Here is a 25,238-nt window from a genome sequence, read left to right on the forward strand (position 1 = left end):
ATTAACATCAATAAAAATAATTTTTTAATGTGCCATATGATTTTTCAATGTTCCCAAAGTCCCTTGCCCACCCAAATACCTCTGGGGACATTTCCTTCTGAGGTTGGTGCCTTCTTTCACAATTGTGGAGACAATTCAAGGGAACTCTAGTCTCTACCAAATGTGCATACCCAGGTTCATCTCAGGTTCTGCTGAACAAAGGGTCTCCCAGTTCATAGAACTGCTGCTACTTCCTAGAAGCAAATGCTTGCTACTTCTGTTACTTGCACAAGTTCTTCAGGCTAAAATAAGAGCAGCCCGGTTTCTATGTGCTTGGCTGATCAAGGGACGTGAGAAGCAGAGTGCAGAGATAAAGACATAAAGTCCTTCCCAAAAGGTAGTACCAACAAACTAACGCTTGGACTTATTTCTGGGTTGTCTCAGGAAGCTTTTTTTTTTTTTTTTTTTTTTTGAAAGACAGATTTAGAGAGAGAGAAGAAAAAACAGACAGAGATCTTCTATCTGTTCCCAAATAGCTGCAACAACTGGGGCTAGGCCAGGCCAAGGCCCAAGCCCAGAGCTTTTTCTGGGTCTCCCATGTGGGTACAGGGGCCCAAGCTTATGGGCCATCTTCTGCTCTTAACCAGGTGCATTAGCAGGGAGCTGAGTTGGAAGTGGAGCAGCCAAGACGGAACCAGCACCCATATGGGATGCTGGCACTGAAGGCTGTGGTTTAACCCACTGCACCACAGCGCCAGCTGCACAAGCTGTTTAGTTTCAAGCTTTCTGAAGACCAATCTCCTTAGGAAAATTGAAAAAACAAAGTCTACTATTTCAATGAAATGCCAAAATCTCTAAATATACATAATACATATTGACTTCACAGAATATTTCACTGTACTTGTCTAAAATCTCATTTTACTAATTTAATAGGAAATTTAATGAACCTGTTTCAAGATATTGTATTTGCACAGCAGACTTATAGAATGGCAGATGTCCTAAACAGCACTCTGGCCTCAGAATTAGCCCTTAAGGCACTGGGCTCTGGCTGAAGAGCCCTTGAGACTATTTTAGGCATGCAAAGCCAAGACACGTTGGCAAAAAAAAAAAAAAAAAAACTAAATGAAAGATCTCTGCCAGTGAGATCCCAGTGGAAAGAATGGGCAATCAAAGAAGGAGGTACCTTTCTCTGAAGGGAGGAGAAAACTTCCACTTTGTTCCACTTTGACTATGACCTCGTTTAAATAAGATCGGAGTCGGCGAACTCAAAATGCTTCCATAGCCTTGGCAACTCATGACAAGAGCCTAGGGAGATTACTGACAACATAAACAAGAGTGTCAATTTGCTAATTCAACAACAGGAGTCACTGTACACTTAACTCCTCATGTAGGATCTCTGTCCTTAATGTGTTGTACAATGTGAATTAATGCTATAACTAGTACTCAAACAGTATTTTACACTTTGTGTTTTGGTGTGGGTGCAAACTGTTGAAATCTTTACTTAATTTATACTAAATTAATTTTCTGTATATAAAGAGAATTGAAAATGAATCTTGATGTGAATGGAATGGGAAAGGGAGCGGGAGATGGGAGGGGTGCGGGTGGGAGGGAAGTTATGGGGGGAAAAGCCATTGTAATCCATAAATTGTTCTTTGGAAATTTATATTTATTAAATAAAAGTTAACAAAAAGATATTGTATTTGAATGGGCTACTGCTTCCCTACCTCAAAATCATCTTTGAAAAAAAATGAAGGAAATGGGCCGGCGCCATGGCTCACTTGGCTAATCCTCCACCTGCGGTGCCGGCACTCCCGGGTTCTAGTGCCGGTTGGAGCAAAGGTTCTGTCCTGGTCGCTCCTCTTCCTGTCCAGATCTCTGCTGTGGCCTGGGAAGGCAGTGGAGGATGACCCAGGTCCTTGGGCCCTGCACCCACATGGGAGACCAGAAGGAAGCACCTAGCTCCTGGCTTCGGATCAGTGCAGCACACCGGCCGTGGCGGCCATTTGAGGGGTGAGCCAGTGGAAGAAAGACCTTTCTCTCTGTCTCTCTCTCTCTCACTATCCAACTCTGCCTGTCAAAAAAAAAAAAAAAAAAGGAAACTTAGATTTATAAACAGTAACTATTCTCTTCTTGTATATTTAGAATATAAACAATTTTAACAATTAAAATTGAACAGTAATAGGCCATAAAAAGAACAATAAATTCAAATAATTAGTATAAGACAGAGTTGGCTTTCTGACCATAATCCAATAAATTTTTAAATCAATTTCAGAAGTAAAATCTCATGTTTTTAGAAACTAATATATTGCTAAATTACCATTTGGCTAAAATAGAAATAACAAAATACTTACACACCAAACTATACACCAAAATTTTATGGTAGGAGTTAACATTTGGCACAGTAATTAAGATGCCACTTGGGACACCTACAGCTCATATATCTGGATCCGGGTTCTGGCTCCACTTCTGATTCCTACTTCCTGCTGATGCGCCCAATGGGAAGCAGCAACTGATGGCTTAAGGAGCTGAGTCCCTGCCATGCACATGTGAGACCTGGACTGAGTTCAGATTCCTTGCTTCATTCTGATTTAGCTTCAACTGTTGCAGGCATTTGGGGAGTGAACCAGCACATAGAAGATCTCTCCGTGTCTGTGTCAAATAATAAAAAAGGAGGAAAAAAAAGATAATTAAAAAAATGTTAAAACAATAAGAAGATTAACAAACCTTGAATTAGTATTATGAGATAAATAAAATAGATTTTTGGCAATACTAACCAAGAAGAGAGAAAATGGAAATAAAATACAGAAAGAAATGGAATACATAAAGACCTAGTAGAGGTTTTTGTTAAAGGAAGATTACAAGCAGCTGCATATTAACAAAGTTGAAAACCTAAATGCAGGGGCCGGCGCGGTGGCTCACTTGGCTAATCCTCCACCTGCAGCACCAACATCTCATATGTGGCCATTTGGAGAGTGAACCAAGGAAGACCTTTCTCTCTGTCTCTCTCTCTCACTGTCTAACTCTACCTGTCAAATAAATTTTTTTTAAAAAATCCCAAAAAAAAGAAAACCTAAATATAATGTGAAAATACCTAGAGAAACATAAATTATCAAATTTGGTGCAAGAATGAATGATGAGCTTGAACATACAAATAAGTATAAAAGAAATCGAATCCAAACAATCTCAGCACCAGAATTTGATAAATTCTACCAAACTGTATTATAAAATCTGTTTTATACAAGTTGATCCAGAAAATAGGAAAAAAGTAAAATATATCCACTTCATCTTGTAGCATTAATGTAATCTTTCACTCAAAATCAGATAAATACAATAGAAGAAAGGGAAATAGGCCAGTTTCACTTTAAAACACAATTGCAAATATCCTAAATAAAATGTTACCTGAACCCCACAGTGTATTTTTAAATGTTCCATAATTGAATATATTGTATTCCAGGTGATGGGGTCCAGGAAAATGTTACCCCAAAATATGGAACCTTGGCTTATCGACTATTTGGACTGAAAGAATCTGAGAAATAGCATTGCAGAAGTATCTGTGTCCTCTCCCTGTCCTTCTCCTCTGGAGCAGGTGATAAAACCTAGGAAAAATTTTCTGACCTTCCCACAAAGCAGACCCTAAGATCCTCATATGAGAGATGCCCTCCCTCTAACTGGGAGAAAGGAGAATCCTTATTTCCGAAGATAAAATATCACAGAGAAAAATCTGAACCAACAGGCCTGGCCAAGTTTCCCCTAATTGATCTCATGACAAAGACATCACAACAAAAGGAAACTGCAGATCAATATCCCTCCTAAATAGAGAAACAAAAATCCTTAAGAAAATGTTAGCAAATTGATCCCAGCATTAGAGACAATACACCATAAATTATCCCAGGAATTCAAGATTGGCTTGACATTTGAAAATCAACTAATATGAGTCACAAAATAAAAGAAAAAACAATATGATCATCTTAATAGAGTCAGCAAGAGATTTGACAAAATTGAAACACATTCAAGAATAAAATCCTCAACAAATTAGGGGGAAATAGAACTTCCTCAATATAATAAAGAGTACCAACATAAAACATGCAGGTAACAAATTTCATAATAAAGATTCAATACCTGTCAAATAAATTTTTTTTTAAATCTAAAAAAAAAGAAAACCTAAATTTAATATGAAAATACCTAGAAAAACATAAATTATCAAATTTGGTGCAAGAATGAATGATGAATTTGAACATACAAATTCAATCCCTATCAAAATCCCAAAAGAATTTTTTATGTAAGTAGACAAATTGACTCTAAAACTTGCACAGAAATTAAAAGTTACTAGCAGAAGCAAACAATCTTGAAAAAGAACAAAACTGGGGGCTGACTCTGTGGCGTAGAGGGTAAGGCCACCACCTGCAGTGCCAGCATCCCAGATGGGCACTGGTTCAAGTTCCAGCTGTTCCACTTCTGATCCAGCTCTCTGCTATGGCCTGGGAAAACAGAAGAAGATGGCCCAAGGAGCCATGTGGGAAGACCCAGAAGAAGCTCCTGGCTCCTGGTTTTGGATCAGCACAGCTCTGGCCACTGCGGCCAATTGGGGAGTGAACCAGCGGATGGAAGCCCTCTCTCTCCCCTCTCCTTTTCTCTCTGTGTAACTCTGACTTTCAAATACATAAATAAATCTTTTAAAAAAGAAAAAGAAAACAAAATTGAAGGATTTGCACTATCTAATTTTTTTTTAAGATTTATTTATGTATTTGAAAGGCAGAGTTATGGAGAGGCAAAGGCATAGAGAAAGAGGTCTTCTATGCCCTGGTTTACTCCCCAAATGGCTGCAATGGCCAGAGCCAGGCCCATCAAAAGATAGGAGCCAAGAGTTTATTCTGGGTCTCCTATGTGGGTACAGGGGCCCAAGGACTTGGGCCATCTTCTACTGCTTTCTCAGGCCATCACAGAGAGCTGGATCGGAAGCAGGGCAGCAGGGACTCAAACTGACGCCTGTGTGGGATGCCTGCACTGTAGGCGGCAGCTTCACCCACCAGGCCACAGAGTAGGCCCCTGCACTACCTAATTTCAAAGCTGACTTTAAAACTATAATAATCAAGAGAATATTGAATGATAAATAAATCCATTAAACAGAACAGGAACTTCGGAAAAAGAAAATACATACACATTAAATTTATTTTTCAACAGATGCCAAAAATTTCTTTATTGGGAAAAGGAATATCTCCTTTAAAAAAAATGTTTTATTTATTTGAAAGGTAGAGTTACAGAAAGAGAGAGCTTTCATCCACTGGTTCACTTCCCAACTTTCCAAATGACTTAGGCTGGGTCAGGCCTAATCCAGGAGCCAGGAGCTTCACCTGGATCTCCCACATGGGTGCAGGGGTCTAAGCACTTGGGCCATCTCCTGCTGCTTCTGCTCTAGGCTTCTGGCTTGAGATCAGCGCAGCTCCAGCCATTGCAGCCATGTGGGGAGTGAACCAGCAGATTGAAGACACCCCCCTCCCCGCTTCTGCCTCTCTGTAACTGCCTTTCAAATAAATAAATATTTTTTAAATCTAAAATTATAAATCTCTTAGAAGAAGAGAAGAGTGCCTTTGTGACTTGAGAATGGGCATAGGTTTTTCAATACTTACTTTTTTAGAGTTTAATGTTCACAGAAAAATGAAGCAGACAGAACCCAGAGATCCCGTGTACCACCTGCTTGGCACATGTACAATCTCCCCTGCTATCAACATCCCAATCACCCAATCACTGTGACTATCAGTGAACCAACATTAACTCATCATTATCACCCAAGTCCTTGTTTTACCTTAGGTTTCACTCTTGATGTATATCCATGGATTATGACAAATGTGTAGTAAAAATATATTCACCACCATAGTGTTATTACAAAATAGTTTAACTAACCTAAAAGTCCTTTGAGCCCATATCTCTTTTCCCTCTACTCTCTCTCTCTGGCAACCACCTCTGACCTTTTCACTGTTTCTACAGTTTTGCCTTTTCCAAAATGCCATATAGTAGGCTTCTTAGATATGGTAGTATGTATAATATATATGGGATATATATATATATATGGTTTGGCTTCTTAGATATGGTAATATGCATTTCAGCTTTCTTAGATATGGTAATATTGTATTTCAACAATTCTTTTTAGATGTATGATAGTTTATTCATTCATCTACTGAAGGATGACTTGTTTGATTGCAAGCTTGGACAATCAAGAACAAACGTTACAAATTTCCATGTGCATATTTTTGTGTGGACCTAAATTTTCAACTCCTTTTTGATAAACACCAAGGAACAAAATTACTAGATCATATAATAGGAGATGCTCAGTTTTCTAATAAACTGCTATACTGTATCAAAATGGCTGAAACATTGTGCATTCCCACTGGCAATTAATGAGCGCTTCTGTGGCTCTGCATCCTCATTAGCATTTGTTATTGTCAAAGCACAGATTTAAGGGACATAGAAATCACAAACTATTAAAGAAAAAAGTAAAAATTTAGAAATAAAAATTTAGAAATTCTGCTCATCAAAATGTTGCAGGAGTTCCGGTGTTAGTGTTGCAGTAGTGGCAGAAGGTGTGTGTGGCTTCAATTGTTTGGGCCTGTGTCTCATCCCCAAGAAATATGGCAGATTCTTTTTGTCTGACATTACAGCTCTTTGTGTTGCAGTTCCTCAGGCTGAGCTCTGTGCATTGCAGCTCTGTTGTAGCCTCTCATTTCCTTTTGGATCACAGCTTCTTCTCTCTGCTGGGTTCATCAAAGTTTGCAGTTTTCTGTGTTTCTCTTTGCTGGGTTCTTGGTCTCGCAGCCATGAAGAATAAGGCACACAGACAAGGAAGAGTTAGCCACGTGAAGGAAGTTTGTTGAAAAAAGCAGACAAAGGTCTCCAGTAGCCAGGAGGGGCTCCCACCCTGGAAAGGGCTACTGCCCTGCAAAGAGTTGTTTGCCCTGAGCTGCTTCTCAAGACTGCCTGGTTCAGATTTTTATGAATTTCTAAATGTGGAAGTTCACCTGATTGGTTACAGTGTATGCCAATTACGTATTCTACAAGAACCAACTGGGGAGTCAGCAGAGCCTGAATGTGACTGATTTCACCAGGATCCAATGAAGCCCATGTTACACAGGGAAGTCAGAGATGTTCTCAAACAGGTCTGTAGTGGGCAGGACCTTTGACAGATGCAACATATGAAGATTATGTTGTATGTGTTTCTCTCTTCTCCCAGGCCCTCAGGGCTCCTTGAAGGTTACATCATGTATGTTTCTTCATACCATCCTAGGGGCCACCTGGAGTCCCTATCATTGCCCTCTCTGAAGAGGTAATCCTAACTGCCATTACGGAAAGGGGCAACAACCACTCTGGCTGCTTCATACTGAGAAGGGGCGTTGCTGAGGGGTGGCAGTCAGGACCCTCCCCAGGAGGCCTATCCAAGGGTCCCTGGTATAAGGAGATTTCCATGTAAGGCACCACCTGCATGACCATCTTTAGTTTGATTGACTGGAGAGAGAGGAAATGAATTGGATTAGAAAATTTGTAAGAAAAGGACTGAGACCAGGGCTACCAAGAGCAAGAGCAGAGGGACCACTTAGCCTCGTAAGCATGTGAGGAGGTGGTCTTATATTGAATATCACCATTCAGAGAGTTCATTTACCTGGATGACAATGTCTTCAGCCCTATCCATGTACATGACCACCTGCTGTGAAGATTGGAAGTGGCACCATAGGGTCAGGTCAGGAAGACAGGAGACTAAGAGGCAAGACAAACAATAAGGCAGAAGATGAAGCTGTGCTGACAGCATCCTCCATGACTGTGTGTCAAAACCCACCATGGACTGCAGACTCCTGCTCATCTAATACGAGCAGCAAGAAGCTTTGCCTCCCGGGTGGCATACTGCCTTGTCTTTCTTGGCCTCCAGTATGTTCCATTCCTGCCCCCGGGCCTGATACCACTGTGTAGCAATGTGCAAGTGCTATGGAGAAAGCACAAAATGTTGTGTGACTCAGTGTCTCTCCCTCTCCAACTCCTCTGTGTGCAGCCACAAGGGAACTTGTCTCTCACATATGCTCATCTTCTTCTCTGCTCTTCTACTCCAAGGAGCAAAGACAGCAGGAGGCCTCCCCATTCCCCGAGACCTTGAGCCACCATTCCAGTCCTAGATACCTAGCTGGAGGGTTCGCAACTCCTTGAACCACACACACACACACACACAAACACACAGTGTTCTAAAGAAAGGAACTTCCAGCACAGACTCCGGTGTACTATCAACAATCAAGCCAACTGTCTCACCCAGGCATCCATTCCCTGTCTGTCTTCCCCACCTCCTCCTGTTCAAAGGGGTCTGCAATCGGAGCGGCTGCTTTTGGGTGAGTTTTGCAGCTGATTCTCCTGAGAGCATTGAAGACACTCTGTATCTCGGTTAAGCTTGCCTGCTGCTCACAAGCAGGAGGTTTCTGTGGAAACATGAAGTCAGAATGATGAAAACCCACCAGAAGTATTTTAACATGCAGTCAGTTATCACGTAAAGGAGGTGAGCCAGTTACAAACTTGTAGCTGGCCAGCACCACGGCTCACTAGGCTAATCCTCTGCCTGCGGCGCCTGCCTGCGGCGCCAGCACACCGAGTTCTAGTCCCGGTTGGGGTGCCAGATTCTGTCCCGGTTGCCCCTCTTCCAGGCCAGCTCTCTGCTGTGGCCCAAGTGCTTGGGCCCTGCACCCGCATGGGAGACCAGGAGGAAGCACCTGGCTCCTGCCTTCAGATCGGCGCAGCATGCTGGTCACAGCAGCCATTTTGGGGGGTGAACCAACAGAAGGAAGACCTTTCTCTCTCTCTCTCTCTCTCACTAACTCTGCCTGTCAAAAAAAAAAAAAACTTGCAGCATCAAACAATATCACTTTTACTTTTCTAAAGTCAAATGTCTTGTGGAAGCTGCAGTTTCTCTCTTCAGCCCATCAATATTTTCTGGCCACCAAAGGATTTGCCAAAATTGTTCACTGATGCAAAGCATTTATCCATAAAATGACTGAGAATTGAGCCTTAACATCAGATTAACTTGTGAGAATCAGGAAGACTCCTTAAACCACATGGTATTCTGAATGTCGAAGAGTGTATTCCTTGGAGAGTGCCCACTTCAAATCATCAGGGAAATATTGGGGCCCCATCCCTCACAAGGGGACCTCCCAGATTAAAGGAGCTTCTATTGTCCCAGAGAAGGGAGCACCCAATGCCACCACTTTGGCTGCAAGGTCCAGCAATTGATTTCCCTTGGTTACTTCATCTGTCCCATTTTAATGTCCTTCACAGTGTGTAACAGCTACTCCCCAGGCAAGAAACACTGAGGATAACAATTTACCTATCTCTTGATATCTGATAGGGACACAGTTCTGGTAAGGAAGTGTCTCTCCTTCCAGATGGTCACATGGGCATGGCAGATTTGATAAGCATAATTAGAGTCTGTATAGATGGTAACCATCTTGTCTGTTCTCAGCTCAAGGGCACTCATCAGCTCTGCCAATTAGACACTTGTTCCAAGGGCAAGAAAATGCTCACTGGTTCCTTCTGTGGTGACTATTGTATATCCTGCCCCATGGATCCATTTTTCCAAGGATTGCTTCTACATTTCTTCCCTCATCCTTCCAATCTCATCCAGTCTCATCTTGCACAGCATTCAACTTCTACAAATCTTCTACACACTTACTCTCTTGATTCCTCTTCGTATCCAAAAAGTTCTTTCCATCAAAATCCTCTTTCTTAACCTTCCATTATCAAGGATACATTCTCATGCTTTTAACTTTCTCTACAAATTTCTTTCTTACCTACTGGTTCCTTCAGCTAAAATCAAACCTACTTTGCTGAGGGCTGGCAGAACTGGGCCTTTGAGTTTGGGACTCTTTAGCCCCTCTCTTCTGGAACACTGAGAAGAGCTTTACTACCTTCTTGTGATATCATCTCAGTGAGAGTACAAAGGAGAATATTGCCCACTGTTAGCCGTCACAAAGCACACTGAACACTGGAGTAAGGGAAAGAGTTTATTGGGGAAAACCCAGCAGACTGGAGGGGAGAGACGAAGAAGGATAAGAGAGAGAAACAGAGTATAAGAGAGAGAGAGAGAGAAGAGAGGAGCTAGTGAGGAGAGAAGACAGAGCAGAGAGAAGAGAGAAGAGGAGAGGAGAGGAGAGCAGATGAGAGGAGCCAAGAGAGCAGGAGAGAAGAGCCAAGAGAGAGGAACCAAGAGAGAAGAGAGAAGCCAAGAGAGCATGTGTTCAGGAACAGGCCCTTTTAAAACTTTGCCCGAGGGCGGGCAGGGAAGCAGGAGCAGCGAATCCCATTAGGATGGGGGTGGAGCTTCACAACAGTGGTTGGGCCATGTGGCCACCTGGATTCCAGCAATGGCAGTGGGAGCCAGAGCCTAGGATGTAAATCAGGGTGTAGATCGTGCCATAGATAAAACTGCGCCAGTTTCCTAACACCCACAACAAAGTTTTTATGTCTCCTATCTAAAACAGTGTCCAGTCCATTGCTTTTAAAGCTATCAGAAAACTTGTATCCAAGAACATTTGTAAATCTGATTGTAAGTGTCTTCAGGGAATCGTACAAAGTGATGGATGGCAAAACATTTTAAATAGCCACGGTTGCAATTATAAAGCTCATCAATTAACAACAGGATCATCAACATTTTATCATAATTTTTATATAATCTTCAGGATACTTATGTCAGAAACACTCTTATGTTATCATAACTTACAGTTTAGCCTCATTTCACATCCTGACAATACCTTTAATATAATCCAAATAGCCTAATTAGTTAGTATCTCTGCAAGATGAGAGATATATCCTTTGACATTTCCAGGGCGCCAACTGGAAACATCAAACTCTGAAGAATTTAGAAACTTGATTTTCAGAAAGCTTGTCAAAGATGCCAAGAGGACTTAAAATATCTGGTCAAAACTAATCCCTTTATCACCATGAAATGGTATCCATCCAATTAGGCAACCAGTTGTGTCTAGATTTAACCACAGTAACAACACCTTTAAAATCCAATCTCCCGCCTAGCGGCGCCGGCACACCGGGTTCTAGTCCCGGTTGGGGCGCCGGATTCTGTCCCGGTTGCCCCTCTTCCAGGCCAGCTCTCTGCTGTGGCCAGGGAGTACAGTGGAGGATGGCCCAGGTGCTTGGGCCCTGCACCCCATGGGAGACCAGGAAAAGCACCTGGCTCCTGGCTCCTGCCATCGATCAGCGCGGTGTGCCGGCCGCAGCGCGCCGGCCGCGGCAGCCATTGAAGGGTGAACCAATGGCAAAGGAAGACCTTTCTCTCTGTCTTTCTCTCTCACTGTCCACTCTGCCTGTCAAAAAAAAAAAAAAAAAAAAAAATCCAATCTCTCCCAGTCAGAATTTAAGAGCACATGAGATCATCCAAGTTATGGGATGCTTTTAAAGTCAGAACCAATCCAATCTAGACAGAAGTCAACCTGTAACCATATTTAAGAGAGGGGAGAGGTTTAGAACCTTTTATAAGCAAAATACAAATTCATCTCAAACAGTTATTATTTTTTCTAAATTGAGTCTCATCTTTTTAGAGTTCCAGAAATCCAATTGGAAGTCCCAAGGGCAAAGACTGAGTTTAGATTTGTCAGAGGTTTAAATCAACCAATGAACACAGAGAATTAACCTATTTAACCTGTGTCCTTTTAGTCACTCAAAGTTAAGATATTTATTTCAACATTTTAGAGGGCAATCCACCTAAGGCTCAATTTTCCTCTCTCTCTCTCTATATATATGTATATATATATATATGAACTATATATATATATATCTGAACTGATCTAAAGAGATCTAAAGAGGAATTGGGGACAGGGGAAAGGGGCCCCACATATGTGGACTGTCCTTACCAGGCTGACACCTTTGAGCAGGTCTCAGTTTGAGGTTTGGGGATCAAGGGAAGTGCTCAAATAAGTCCCAAATAATTTGAGTGCTTCCCAGTGGGTTGGCGACCCCACAATGGGTCAGTTTTTGAAATGGAGGATGCAGAGCCAAGGGTGTGCCCACAAGTCTCTACCTTTGCATGGCTTGGCACATTGCAAGGCCTCCAGTTGGGCAATTACTGGCTCATAAACAGTATGCCCAGTTTGTTCACACCATAAGATTTCTTTGTCTTGTCCTTAAGTCCCCACCTCTGCCTAAAATGAGAAATACTGAAACAAGGTGTCCCCAGGTCCAGACTGTGCAGGGGATGGAGCCAAATGTGCCTGTTTATGTTCCTTTACCTTCTCTTGGTTTCCCAAGAGCTTAATCTCAAACAAAACTGACTGGCTGCCTGCATCTGAAGCATAGCCTCCCTAGTCAAAACTGGGATCAATAAGGATGAGACAGACACCAATACTCCCGGCCACTGGACATCAATGCCTATGGTCCCGTAAGGAGAATCCAGGAGTCTACATAGGAGCATTTTAAAAAGCTGTCTCTGACCAATTTAAGACATATTCATTAAAAGGAATAGGGTTGCCCTCCTCTGGGTCTTAGAGAGAATAATGTCAGGAGAGCAACTCCTGAGACAGGCATTGGAAGAAATGACAGGAGATGCTATCAAAATTCCAAGTAGTAAGAAAAGTCACTCTGCAGAAGTAACAACTCAAGGTGCTTGTCCAAGTCCTGGATGGCATCTCTTATTGGACATACTGAATTGTCTGTCCTTCCACAGAGTTCCGAGACAGTGAGGTATGTTTTACTGGGCTCCTTTTTAGTCTCTCTAGGAAAGCAGAGCTGTTCTCTGGTCCTTACTCTATCATAGTTTACAGCAAGGGCAGTCAGAGGCCATGAGGCAAAGCGGGCAAGCAGCAGCTACGTGGAGGAGTCTCAGTGGCTTAGGTTAAAGATTACAGATTCCTGAAGGGCAGCTGGAATCTGGGTCCAGTTCGGGAGGCCTCAGATAACGTGAAGAGTTGCCTCGTCCTGAAATCTTCAATTCCTCCTGGATCTTATCCCAGACTCACACAACAGACGGATCTCCTCAGGAAGAACAGTGCAGTTTTTAGTCCAACAACCTTGCAGGCTATCAGAGTCTTGGGTCCAGTCTAGCAGTCATCAGGTAACGCCAGCCAGAGTGTTGCCCTGGCCTGTAACTTTCAATTACTACCAGACTTCTTCCCAATTTCACGCACTGGGCCAATCTTCAGGAAAGGAAACTGAGTCAGTACAGGTCCAACATTCCCAAGGCCAATTGGCAGAAAGGGATCGATCAAGCCTTTCTCAACAAACCTTACCTCTTAAGTCTGACAGCTGCACCAAGCACATTTAACTGGCTGACAGGGACCCAGCGTTTTGAGTGATAGAGGGCTATAATGGAGTGTGGGTGATCCTGTGTCTGGCTGGGAGACTGCCTGCCACCCCATGCAGGAGGATAAAGGTCATAGCACATCATGCCTCCCGAGACCCTGGTAGGGGGTTCAGCACACTGAGCCACACTTGACCTGACTGCTGGCAGGCGGCAGGAGCCCCAGGCACATTTCCCCCACCCCCACTTCCTGTTGAAAGGCCTTGTAATTGTCAATCAGGTAAACAACTCCCAGGTGTGGCCCAGACCCATAAGGACCACCTGGAAGGCTATGTAGGCTACGGTGATGTTCAAGCTGATTGGAGAAGCATAGAGGTGCCAGTATCAGCTTTGTCCTATAGAATTAGTGTTGCCCTGAACTAGCTACTCTCTTCTTTGCCTGCCCTCTAAAAGCTTGTGGCTCATTGTTCATAAACAGACATGTTCACTGAAACGTGTCTCTGGTGCCTTTTTTATTTTTTTACAGGCAGAGTGGACAGTGAGAGAGAGACAGGGAGAAAGGTCTTCCTTTGCCATTGGTTCACCCTCCAATGGCCGCTGCAGCCGGCGCACCGCGCTGATCCGAAGGCAGGAGCCAGGTACTTATCCTGGTCTCCCATGAGGTGCAGGGCCCAAGCACTTGGGCCATCCTCCACTGCACTCCCTGGCCACAGCAGAGAGCTGGCCTGGAAGAGGGGCAACCGGGACAGAATCCGGCGCCCCGAACGGGACTAGAACCCGGTGTGCCGGCGCCGCTAGGCGAAGGATTAGCCTATTGAGCCGCGGCGCCAGCTCTGGTGCTTCTTGTTGAAGAACACCATTGCCCCACAATCCCGACAGAATGGGCCTCGCAGGTCGAGCCCGCAATGAAGAACAAAGGTCTCAGGAAAAACAGAGGCGAGAGAAGTCTGCTTTCACTCCCCTTCCAGTGATCCCACACAAGACCCCCAGAACTGTTCCAGGAATTCTGGTGTTGACGTTGCAAGAGCAGTGGCAGAAGTGTGTGGCTTCAGTAGCTCAGCTCTGTGTCTCATACCCAAGAAATGTAACAGATGCTTCTTTTCACTGAATTCTTTCAAAATGACACAGCTCTGTGTTATAGCTCATGTTGTGTTACAGCTCTCCTCTCTTCTCTGCTGGGTTCATTAAGTATTGTGGTCTTCTGGGTTATAGCTTCTCTTCTCTGCTGGGTTCTTTGTCTCACACCATGAAGAAGGAGACACACAGACAAGAAAGAAAGTGACAAAGTTTATTGAAATAAGCAGAGAAAGCTTCCTGCATCTGGCAGGGGCTGCCCAAAAAGGGGCTCTGCCCAGAAAAGGGTTGTTTGCCCCCAAGCTGCTTCTCAAGACTGCCTTGCTCAGATTTTATGTGTTTCTAGAAAAGGAGGTTCACCTGATTTGTCCAGGTATATGCTAATGAGGTATTCTACGTGAACCAGTCAGGAAGTCAGCAGAGTCTGAATGTGATTAGTTGACCAGGAACAAATCCACAGTAACCTAAAGTGGAAGTCGTGTTATATTAGGGAGGTTAGAGGTGTGCTCAAACTGTTCGGTGGTGGGCAGGTTATTTGGGAGATGCAACATCTGAAGAATACATTGTGTATGTTTCTCCCTTCTCCCCTTCTCTCAGGGCTTCTTGAAGGTTACCTCATGTGTGTTTCTTCCTTTTCATTCCAGGGACACCTGAAGTCCCTATGAAAGATTTTATAGGAGCCGGTGCTATGGTGCAGTGGGTTAAGCCACCGTCTGCAGTGCCAGCATCCAATATGTGTACCAGTTCGAGTCCCAGCTGCTCCACTTCCAACCCAGCTCCCTGCTAATGCACCTGGGAAAGTAGCAGCAGATGGCCCAACTCCTTGAGTCCCTGTACCTATGTGGGAGACCTGAGAGAGGCTCCTGGCTTCAGCCTGGCCCAGCCCTGGCCATTGCAGCTATATTGTGCTTCTCACTCTCTGTCTCTCCTCTGTCTCTGTAACTCTGACAAATAAATAAATAAATATTTAAAAAAAAAGACTTCATAAAAAATGAACACACTAGGAGAACATACTTATAACGCATATATATAACAAAAGACTAATATCCAGAATATAAAAAGAACTCGTACAAAATAATAACAAAAGAAAAAAAGCAAAAGACTTGAATTGACACTTCATGAAGACACATATACAAATAGACAATAATCCATGAAAATTTTCTTGATCTCTTTAGTTACTAGGGAAATGCAAATCAAAACCAAAGTAGAAATTAAATATATGTTCACAAAAACACTAGCTCAAGACTGTTTACAGCAATGTAATTCATGATGGACAATAAATTGGAAACAATTCAAATTCCCATCAACAGAAATAAGGACAGTGAGTTATGGTTTTTCATAGAATAGAATGCTGCTTAGCAATAAAAAGAGATGAACTTGCCATGCCATTATTCCTACAATGCCGTGACTTGGATTTGAACTGAGGTTGCTGCGGCCACAACACAGAATTCTAACTGTCGCTCCCCATCTTCGTGGAGGAACGACACTAGACCCTGCGCTGTTCTTTTGTCTGCTCGGCCCTTCCCGGGTTTGCTGCTGGTTCTTCCCGGGTTGGCTACCGTCCCTTCCACCTCCGTGGAAGGGCGGTTCCCCCTGCCACTTTCCCCACTTCCGCGGGGGAGCGGCACACCGCCAGCCGGCTCTCTCGGGGGCTGCACAGGTGTTCCTTCAGATAGATGTTCCCCTTAGATGTTCCTGGTGCATGTTGTCTCTCTCCTCCTTTATAGTCCTCTTCCACCAATCCCAACTCTGCTACCCACACGCCGAGTACGCTGCTCTCCTCCAATCAGGAGCAGGTCCTGATGTTTATTGGTTGAACTGGAGGCAGCTGTGTAGAAGCTGTTTCCTCCTCTCCCAGCGCCATATTGTGGGAGAGCAGATGCATAGAATAAGTCTTAATTCGAGTAACAGTCTAGTCCCAGTTGCTCCCCACACTAACCACTATACGATCATGGTGAGATAACTAATAGCGTACCTGAAATGTACTGTATTAGAGTAAAATAGGCATTTTGAGATTTGATGGTTGTTTGCAGCCCTTGTCTCTTCTATTGAAGAAGTGGTTTTTTTTTTCTCTTCATACTCTTTATTGAACTCTTTTGCTTAGTGTAGTGTTAACTATACAATCATTAAGAAAACTGAAAATAGATCTTTCTAAAAATTAGGAGTGAGAAGGTGAGAGGGAGGATGAGGAAGGGTTGGATCCTGGGCAGGAAGGAGGGTAGAGTGCGAAGTATCGCTATGTCCCTAAATGGGTAGGGACATGAAATACATGAAACTTGTATAACTTAATTTTTTAAAAAGGGATAAACTATTGATCCATGCAGCAACTAAATGAATCTGAAAAAAATATTGAGCAAAAGAAGTCAGAATACTGAAACACATTCTGAATGATTCCATGTATATGGAGTTCAAACATGGGATAAACAATCTCTAGTTGTTGTGGGAACCAGGAAGCTGGGGTAGAGCTAAGGTCCAACAGCTCTTTGCTGACCTCCCCGACCCTCAGCATTGGTGGATGACTGGCAGTTCCAGTTGAGCTGAAGTTTCACAGTTCTGGGTGAACGGGGGCCTAATAGCTCCAGCCATACAGAGAGGCAGTGTGGGTCTGACACTGACATCCCCAGCGAGACCACCACTGAGAGTTCCTCAGGGATCCAACAAGGTCCTTGATTGCCAACTCCAGGTGATGTGTGTATTTGCCAACCACAGCAGAAGAGCTGCAGCTGGCCCAGCCCAGATAAGCAGTCCCCTTCTGTGTACTGTCCAGGCTCTCTCCCCTTCCTGTGCATAGAACAGGCCTTCCTTCCTGTGCACCATGCAGGACCACCTCCCATGGACCAGCAAGCCCCCACTCTTTTCCAAGTAGAAGAAACTACAAGTTCCAAAACTGGTTGCAACCAGTGCTAACTGGAAATAGGCAACATGACTGTAGGATGTCTCTCTACTGATGATCTTTAGGTCACTATAATATCATCACAATAAAATTACCATCAGGGCATGCCTACTCCCATCATGAACCTGAGGCCATCACACTTCTAGTACTTCCTAAAATGGGTGGTGCTTGAGCCCCACCTCTAATTCAGCCCCCTTTTGAATATTCTGGGCTCCACACCAGACATCACCCCCAATGCCACTGGAGGTTATAAAGAGTAGGCCTAGGAACCAGTGTTGTGGCGTAGCAGGCAAAGCTGCCACCTGCAACACCAGCATCACGTATGGGCACCAGTTTGTGTCTCAGCTGCTCCACTTCCAATCCAGCTCCCTGCTAATGCACCTGGGGAAAGTAGCAGAAGATGATCCAAGTTTCTGAACCCCTGAACCCACATGGGAAATCCAGAAGAAGCTCTTGGCTCCTGGCTTTGGCCTGCCCCAGCCATGGCCACTGCAACCATTTGGGGAGTGAACCAATAGAAGACCTCTGTCTCTCCCTCTCTCTTTCCATAACTCTTTCAAACAAATAAACAATCTTAAAAAAAAAAAAATAAGAGTAGACCTAATCTTGTTGAGTAGGCCTTTTCCTTACTCCAGGCTTTTTCTTGGCTAGGGGCCTTTTTCCTTTGTAGAGGGCTTTTGGGCTGAAGTTTTTCCTTAGAGTGAGATTTTTCTTTGTTTTCGAGGCCTTTTTTCATTTTTGGCTGATGTGTTCATGCGTGACTTGGTTCTTGAGCTTGCACTTTTGCTTTGCTCCAAATAAATCCTGCTCTCCTGTACATCTCACGCCTCCACTTCTGAATTCTCATGTGTCGAGGGAGGAACCTGCAGTAAGCTTAGTCGCACAGCACAGTCATAGAAATCATAGCAGTTTGTGTATGGGCGTTGGTAGCTGACTGGCTGAGTTCATAAAGACAATGTTCTTAGTAATGGTAATGTTTTATATCTTCATTGTGGTAAAGTGATGCAGTGCATGCATTGTGTCAAAACTCATGGAATAGTGGACTTAAGGGGGCCCGTGCTGTGGTGTAGAGGGTAAAGCCGCTGCTTGCAGTGCCAGCAGCGTTCTATATGGGCGCCAGTTAAAGTCCTGGCTTGATTTCCCTGCTAATGTGCCTGGGAAAGCAGTGGAAGATGGCCCACGTCCTTGGGCCCCTGTACCCTTGAGACTTGGTTGACGCTCGAAGCTCCTGGCTCCAGGCTTCAGCCTGGCCCAGCTCTGGCCATTGTGGCCATTTAGGGGGTGACCCAGTGGATGGAAGATATTTCTCTCTTTCTCTGTCTTCCTCTGCTTCTCCTTCTCTGCAACTTTCAAATAAAATAAATAAATCCTAAAAAAATAGTATACTTTTTTTAATAGTATACTTAAGATCTGTATATGTTGCTATAAAATCACCTCAATAAAAAATGTCTCGGGGCTGGCATTAACAGTGGGTTAAGCCTCTGGCTGACCTGCTTCTGATCCAACTCCCTGCTAATGCTCCTGGAAAAGCAGCACAAAGTGGCCCAACTGCTTGAGCCCCTACACCCAAGTGGGAAACCTGGATGGAGTTCCTAGCTCCTGGTTTCTAACTGGCTCAGCCTTGGCAAACAAAAAAGATATTCTCTCTCTCTCTCTCTCTCTCTCTCTCTCTCTCTCTCTCTCTCCTGCCCCCTTCCTCTCTCTGGAACTATACCTTTCAAAGAAATAAATAAATCTTTTAAAAGAAAACCCTAAAGTTCAAAGAAATTGGAATGATTTAATCAAGAGGAAGTAGTATGATCAAGTAAAGCTATGAAAGTTTACTCTGAAAAGGACTGCAACAATGAAGGGAATCCAAGTAGACAAAAGGTACACATCTCACCGAAGCAATGTTCATTGAGATTAACGGGAAATAAACCTTTTATTCATTTAGCTTCGGGAAATATTTTCTCTATCAGGATGAATTTGGATCACAATTAATTTTTGAAACAAACACGTCTTCAGTGATTTCTATTTCCTGTTTTGTATATGTGACTTATAATTTTCTTAAATAACCAGAAAGAAACCTGAAAATGCTTTTATGTTATTTTGGTTGTTGTTTATGAAGAATTAACATGATACATTTAAATAAATTTTGAATTAAAATTCACCCAGCTGCCTTGTTACAACCTCCTACACATAACCCTGATATAGCTACAGCATTGCCTTGGGAAAGCTCCAATAAATGTCCTGCCCATCTACTTTTTTAACTTTTTATTCCAGCATGATTTTAAATTTACAAAACAAAAATTTTAGAAGTATGCAGAGTTCCCACATACCCAATACCCAGCTTCCCCTATTAATAACATCTTGTATTTGTATATTTGTCACAATCCATAAATCAGCCCCCACTTCTATTTTTTTAATTCAAGCTCCCTGTATCCCTCCCATACCACCTAGCCTCTAGTAGTCAACATTCTGTGTTCATATTGAGGTGCTTTTTTAACTCCCACATATGAGGGAGTGAACCAGCAGCCGGAAGCTCTCTCTCTCTCCCTCTCTCTCTCTCGTCTCTCCTCTCTCTCTAATTCTGACTTTCAAATAAATAAATCTTTTTAAAAAGGAAGCTCTACTTTGTGCAAGTTTTTTTTTTTTTTTTTTTTTTTTTTTGACAGGCAGAGTGGACAGTGAGAGAGAGAGAGAGAGACAGAGAGAAAGGTCTTCCTTTTGCCGTTGGTTCACCCTCCAATGGCCGCCACGGCCGGCAGCGCACCGCGCTGATCCGAAGGCAGGAGCCAGGCGCTTCTCCTGGTCTCCCATGGGGTGCAGGGCCCACGCACTCAGGCCATCGTCCACTGCACTCCCTGGCCACAGCAGAGAGCTGGCCTGGAAGAGGGGCAACCGGGACAGAATCCGGCGCCCCGACCGGGACTAGAACCCGGTGTGCCGGCGCCGCTAGGTGGAGGATTAGCCTGTTGAGCTGCGGCGCCGGCCTTTGTGCAAGTTTTATAAACAGTTTGAAACAACTCCCTTGAACAGAAATTGATATACCTTTGTTTCCATTTTAATAATTACAGAATACATAATACTTCATATTTTACAAAATATTTTCTAAAGTGTAATCCTACTTGACTACCAGGTGGTCTAATCTGGAGCACAATCTTGCTGTATTCAATTGTCATAACATAATCAAATTTCCTGTTACCTTTGTTTTTTTAATATTATTATAAAACTCCCATATACAACATTGTTCCAGTTGTAAAACAATAAATTGACAACAATCTCTCCACAAATTTCCAGAATGCTGTGCTGCAAAAAACTAGCAATGCCTTCAAAAAGGTATCTTTACAAAATCTAAAGCCCAGCTGATTTTCATTTACCTGGTTCAAAACAGTGTTAATGAACTTTGGCCTCAATTTTCCAATTTCCACTTTTTGCACTCCTGGCACTAAGAGAACTAAATCCTAGTTCTTCAGGAAACCATTAGTGGAAGAGAATGCCAGAACAGATATCACCCAGCACAGGTACAGATACACTTCAAACCCACATCGCTTGGTTCCAAGCTTTAAAGTTGAACAGTCCTTAATTCCTTTTTGAGGCAGTTACACAACAGGTTTTGGTTGAGTTCCTCGCCTAGTGGCTAAGAGCCTGATTAACACCTTTGACACAGGGATGATTTCACCCAGAGACTTGGCAGTGGTTACCCTTGCTTTGGCATCCCTAGTCTTCGTTCTCTCGCTGCTGTACTGAACTTGCTCAGCACAGTCAGTGGGAAGTGAGCCCCAGAGCCTCTGAATTAACTGCAATTGCTCCAAGCACACTGGGCAGTCTGGCAGCAGACAGGGTCACATGACTGCTGAATGGATAATCAGGACATCAGATTTTGGTGTGTGCCCCAAGGGAAAATGCCTGGAAAAGGACACAGTCTCATTTTATCCTTGGCCTTCTGTGACCTCCCTATTACACATTTGACTCAATACATTTTGTTCTCTTTGTGCCAGATAATACAACTACACAGCCCAGAGTGCTGATTATTCCAATTGACATGTGCTAAGCAGTCAGAACTTTTCCCTAAGACCATTAGACACTGTAGATAGAGCTCCTCGGCGTTGAGCATCTCCATTCATTGCAGCTCCACCTTCCTATCTGACTCTGCAAAAAGTGAAACAAAACTTGTCCTCATGTTTTTTTCAGCCGGTTCTCGGCTCTGTAACACCCAGGAAGCTGAATTACTGCCCTGAATTGAAGAGGCAGGAAGACTTCTGATAGTTATTCAACTGGCTCAGACCCGAGCACCTGAAGACTGAATGAGCTCACTTACTCATCCAAAATATATTTATTAAGTGTCTACACAGTGTCGTACTAAGTATCAGAGGGAAATAAAGATGACTCAGATCCAAAGTTTATCCTGAAGGGACTTACTGTCTATCAGCAGAGAACAAGCATGCATATTAATAACCACTATAGTGCCAGGAGACAGTGTCATACAATCCATAGAGGAAGAAAGCCTCCATAGAGACATAAACGAAGCTGTTGAGTGCTGATAGGATCTGACAAAGTTTCAAGAGATGGTGGCATCTGAGAATAAGCAAGGTTTGAACCTTGAAGGGGGATGATAAGACATTGATGTTGAGACTTGGATTTGAGCAAAGGCATAGTGGTCGGATAGGGCACCTCCCAGGAGTTAAGTGGCCAAGAATTCTAGACTTGGAATCAAAGCCACTTTCAATCCTGTACCCTTACTTAAATTTATAAGCATCAGTTTCCTTCCATAGAGTGGGAATGATAATTATTATTCAAACCTGTACACTTTTGTGCAAATAAAATAACCAAGAAGTGAAAGGGCATGATTACAATTAAAATCATGATCTCTTTTCTCAAGACCTTTCTCTCCACATACCCTGCATTTCTTTTTTTTTATAGATTTATATATTTATTTGAAAGAATTACAGAGAGAAGGGGGAGAAAGAGATCGATCTTCCATCCACTGGTTCACTCCCCCAAATGCCTGGGACAGTTGGGAATGGGCCAGGCCGAAGCCAGGAGCTTCTTCCAGGTCTCCCACATGGGTAGCAGCCAAGCACTTGGGCGGGCCATCTTCTGCTGCTTTTCCCAGACACACCAGCAGGGAGCTAGATGGATAGAGGAGCAACTGGGACTTGAACCAGTGCTCAAATAGGATGTCAGCATTGCAGACACCAGCTTTACCTGCTGCATCACAATGCCAGCCCCCTTACGCTGCATTTATGCTTCTGATTTCTTATCACAATTTTACTCAACTTGCATTCAGTATACTATCCTCTCCCAACAGAAAAATAATAAAAATCTCATTAAATAGTCATCCTTGCTTCTTCTGAAGTGTAGGTATCACTGTTTCTGTTTTGAAGATGGCTCTAGATTGACACTTTGCTAAATAAACTATCCCCAGAACTGATACCCTTTGATCAACTCCAGGGAGAAAGATAAGCCTTCCGGGGCCGGCGCCATGGCTCACTTGGTTAATCCTCTGCCTATGGCGCCGGGTTCTAGTTCTGGTTGCTCCTCTTCCAGTCCAGCTCTCTGCTGTGGCCCGGGAGGGCAGTGGAGGATGGCCCAAGCGCTTGGGCTCCTGCACCCTCATGGGAGACCAGGAGGAGGCACCTGGCTCCTGGCTTCGGATCGGCGTAGCTCTAGCCGTTGTGGCCATTTGGGGAGTGAACCAACAGAAGGAAGACCTTTCTCTCTGTCTCTCTCTCTCTCTCACTGTCTGTAACTCTACCTGTTAAATAAATAAATAAATAAATAAATAAATCTTATTAAAAAAAAGAAAGATAAGCCTTCCAAACTTCAGCAGATTAGATTGATATTTTTGGCTCTTCTTTCAGTGCTATTTCACAAAAATCCTCAAAATGTTTCTTCTGATGGCTAGGATTATCTTTAGCCCTAAGTCATAAGTTATCAACAATTATGTGTGTAATGAAACTCCTAATATAAGCTTCTAATCATATCAAGTTGAAAAATACATTCACACACATATTGTTGATCTTGATCATTTGAGGTTTACACACCAATATATTTCAACATACTTATATATCAATACAGGCATGTATTCCTTTTGATCCTAAAAGGCTAAAAATGCTAGACAGAGCAAAAGGACTTCATGGGAAGTTTATGTTTCTCACCTTTATATTCCCAATGCCTGATACAATGCCCAGAATATGTTAGACACTCAGTAAATACTTACTGGATGGATGCATGATTGGAAACTACATCTTGAATCTTGATTCTAGTCCCAATTCCATCACAGGTTGGATATTCTATTGACACTTTAACAGGTTACAAACCAAACTCATCATTACCCTATGAATAATCTCTCTTCATTATTCTCTATTTCTATCAATGGTACCATCTATTTTTGGTAACCCCCTCTCAAACCTGTATTGAGTTCCTCATCTCAGACTCAGTCTCTCTCTATCAGTTATCAGTTCCTGTTTATTTCTTCAAGATAGTCTTCATATCTGTTCCTTCTTTTCTCATTCATTTCTATTCTTGACCTCCTAAGGCTATGGACCAATGTTTCTTCCTATGGCTATACTCATTTTTCTCCCTGTGGGACGGAAGGTATTTCATTGTCAGAGAAATTGTCTCAACATTTAAAGCGACATCACAGACCCACATCATCAGATCCAGATTAATGCTTCCATCCCTACTTTTACAGGTATACTATATATACCTATGTTCCAGTTCAGTTGCATAATTTGGCATTCTCTCCAGACTCTGCTTCCTTACTCAGGTCTAGAGAGTCTTTTGTATCCTTGATGCCCAAATCAAATTATGTCAAATCTTTCTTCGGGTGCTGGTGGTGTGGCATAGTGAGCTAAGCCTCCGCCTGCAGTACTGCATCCCATATGGGCACCGGTTCAAGTCCCGGCTGCTCTACTTCCAATCCAGCTCCCTGCTGATGACCTGGGAAAGCAGTGGAGGATGATCCAATTGTTGGGCCCCGGCCCACATGGGAGACCCAGAAGAAGCTCCAGGCTCCTGCCTTCAGATTGTCCCAGCTCCAGCCATTGCAGCCATTTAGGGAGTAAACCAGCAGAAGGAGGACCTCTCTCTCTGCCTCTGCCTCTCTGTAACTCTGCCTTGCAAATGAATAAATAAAGCTTTAAAAAAATCCTTCCTCAACCATAAGTCATCAGTGCCTTCCTCAGCAGAGTGAATACTCCCTCCAGGAACTCCCAGTTTCTTGTGTAACTTTCTTGAAACAAATTATGGAGCAATACTTTTTAAAAGCCAATAAGAAGACACTGTTAACATTTGGGTGTATGTCTTTCCAGATATCTATTTGCTTAAATTAATAACTTCACTTATCAATCATTTATAAATATCCTCTTTCAGGGCCGGTGCTGTGGCACAGCGGGTTAATGCCCTGGCTTGAAGTGCTGGCATCCCATATGGATGCCAGTTCGTGTCCCGGCTGCTCCACTCCCGATCCAGCTCTCTACCATGGCCTGGGAAAACAGTAGACGATGGCCCAAACCTTTGGGCCCCTTCACCCACGTGGGAGACCTGGAAAAAATCTCCTGGCTCCTGACTTCGGATCGGCTCAGCTCCAGCCATTGCAGCCATTTGGGGAGTGAACCAGCGGATGGAAGACCTCTCTCTCTGTCTCTACCTCTCTCTGTAACTCTGTCTTTCAAATAAATAAAAATAAATCTAAAAGAAAATCCTCTTCCAAAATTTAAACTGGTAAGCTTTAAAGTAAACATGTTGTGAATATTTTTCCATATCAATAAAGATGCTTCTGCATATTACCACTAATTGTGGAATAACATTCCCTTATCAGAAGACAACATTCAATAATCCCCTCTTATATGACATTTAGATTAGTTTAATTTATTATTTACAGTTTTTTTTTTTCATTCTATTTGAAAAGCAGCAGATCGTAAAAGGCAAAGACTGAGAGACCTTCCATCCAGTGATTCACTCCCCAAATGCCCACAATAACCCTGGTTAGGACAGGCCAAAGCCAGGAACTAGGATCCAAATCTGGGTCTGTCACGTGGG

General features: G+C 43.3%; 1 long non-coding RNA gene across 2 annotated transcripts in view; it reads right to left on the reverse strand.

Annotated features, from left to right (window-relative positions):
- Positions 1 to 427: 427 nt before the first annotated feature.
- Positions 428 to 25,238, reverse strand: part of LOC103348037 (uncharacterized) — an 82,407-nt gene continuing 57,596 nt past the window's right edge. Inside the window, exons 3-5 of one of the 2 annotated variants that reach the window (XR_016236496.1) lie at positions 2,410 to 2,628; positions 1,704 to 2,050; positions 428 to 1,296 (exon numbers count right to left, since the gene is read on the reverse strand). This is a non-coding gene — a long non-coding RNA (uncharacterized LOC103348037). Of the gene's footprint in view, positions 1,297 to 1,626; positions 2,051 to 2,409; positions 2,629 to 25,238 lie in introns of those variants that run through there. The other variant, XR_016236497.1, reaches the window with a different exon arrangement.

The sequence above is a fragment of the Oryctolagus cuniculus genome, chromosome 6 (assembly GCF_051225735.1).
Source record: "Oryctolagus cuniculus isolate XC-2025 breed Fujian yellow rabbit chromosome 6, ASM5122573v1, whole genome shotgun sequence".
Taxonomy (NCBI): domain Eukaryota; kingdom Metazoa; phylum Chordata; class Mammalia; order Lagomorpha; family Leporidae; genus Oryctolagus; species Oryctolagus cuniculus.